The sequence below is a fragment of the Telopea speciosissima genome, chromosome 2 (assembly GCF_018873765.1).
Source record: "Telopea speciosissima isolate NSW1024214 ecotype Mountain lineage chromosome 2, Tspe_v1, whole genome shotgun sequence".
Taxonomy (NCBI): Eukaryota; Viridiplantae; Streptophyta; class Magnoliopsida; order Proteales; family Proteaceae; genus Telopea; species Telopea speciosissima.
In genome coordinates this window covers 74,917,740-74,919,649 of record NC_057917.1, presented here as the reverse complement: position 1 = coordinate 74,919,649, position 1,910 = coordinate 74,917,740, and positions in this window count along the sequence as shown.

Here is a 1,910-nt window from a genome sequence, read left to right as displayed (position 1 = left end):
TAAGTTAGGAAAGAATGAAAGAATGGGCTGCATTCTTGGCCGTGTTTCAATGATTTGAAAATGGAATGTTTACCAAAACAACGTTTTTTACAATCCAGAACACTTCCTTGATCAAGAATGCATACCAAATACAGCCTAAGATTTCCTTTTTTACTTGTAATATGCCTTTGCACTTACCTCCATACTCGGAATTGTTACCGGCAGATTTATAGGATTACCATTTCTTATCTTTTTTATGCTAAAATTGCTTATATTTTTTTTTTTTTTGGGGGGGGAAATTATTCATTTCTTTGGCAATGTGAGAAATTCCCCTGAAAATCTCCTTATTATGGAAGAGGGAGGGGGAAAGCGGTTAGCTTAAATGTTTATGAAACTTGACTTTGGTTCTTGAATCACCTTTTCTACTCCTGGGGATCACTTTGAAAAGAAATATATTATCAAAACCTGAAGGCTAGGACCAACTAAGGTCCATCCCTCCTACGACCTGTTTCGCCTTGCACTGGGTTGTGGCACTCTTCCCTCCTTACTATCTTGTGAAGATTAAATGTTTGTTTTGTATTAAACTGAATGAGAAACCTCAATCAAACATAATGAGAACCTTAGGAAAAAAAACTTTGGACTGAATAAGGTTATGGCCATTTCTCAAGAGTTTTACTGCCTCATTTAAAATTGAGATCCAAAATAAGAAATCATTTGTTGTAACCAAGAGTAACAATACAGCCCAAAACAGAAGACTGATGTTTGGTCAGACTTCAAATAAAGTAAACCTTCCCCTGATGGCTAGCATACCAAGTCTAATGCTACTATTACCTTTATATTCTTGTTTAAATTTTTTTTCCTGACTGGTCACCACACAAGGGAATTGACCTGAAAGTCCAATCAAGACATCTCACCTGGCTCGACACAGGAAATGGAATAAAACAGGATCAAATGGTAGCTTCTCTTTTATAGAAATCATACCTCAAACCTTGCTGAGCACTCAGAAAAACTCTCACAAGTCTAATCCAACTTCTAACTTTATATGTTTTATATGTTTGTTTGAGTTTTTCTGTGACCATCAACATTAGGGAAATGGGATGAGAATCCAATCAGGACATCCCACACAGGATGGCCGTGCACAGGAAAAGAAAAAATTTGTAAAAAATTTGTTGTGCATCTCAATGAGACAAGATGAGGAAACTCCAAAAGCTCTAAACTGGATTTCATATAAATCGGTGTCACTCTTCTCCTAGGTGAGTTGAAATGGAAATCCATCATGCATGTGAATTTAGCTTCTTCTTTTTTTTAAAAGTAAGTTACATGATCCAATACACTTTGTATTTCTTTTTTTGTCAAACACATGCAGAATGCAGCTATTTAGAAGGGAAAATACCCCCCATTGTATGTTGATAGACATGAATCTTGTTAGATTTCTGGACAGTAGCTTTCAACTCTGACTTGGAAATAAACAGAAGATATTGATTGATCGAAGTAAAACTCATGACTCAATATTAAGACTTGGCTATTTGACAAGATTTGGGTGTGAAGATAGAATATTTGTTTTTTATTTTTTATATTTCTAAGTATTATTGTTATTGTCTATCATCCAAGGATACTGTGGTGTTTAAGTGGTCATAGAAACAAAGTTCTATAGTACTACTGTGTTGAACCGGGTAAAGGAAGAAAATATGACTGACAATTGACCTTGTCCTATAAATGAAAAATTCGAGTTAAGCAGAAGAGATAGGAAGAAATTTTAAAAGCAAGAAAAAGTAGGAAAAATTTTAGGGAGCAGTGTTTCTGAGCAGGCTGGTCTGAGTGTTCTTCAGGTATGCCTTGGTTCTGCCACTTTGAAGGTCAGACAAGGCTATAGTTTTGTGGGTAGGTGGATCTCAGGGTCCCCTGCACACATGTCAAGTTTCATCCCAATC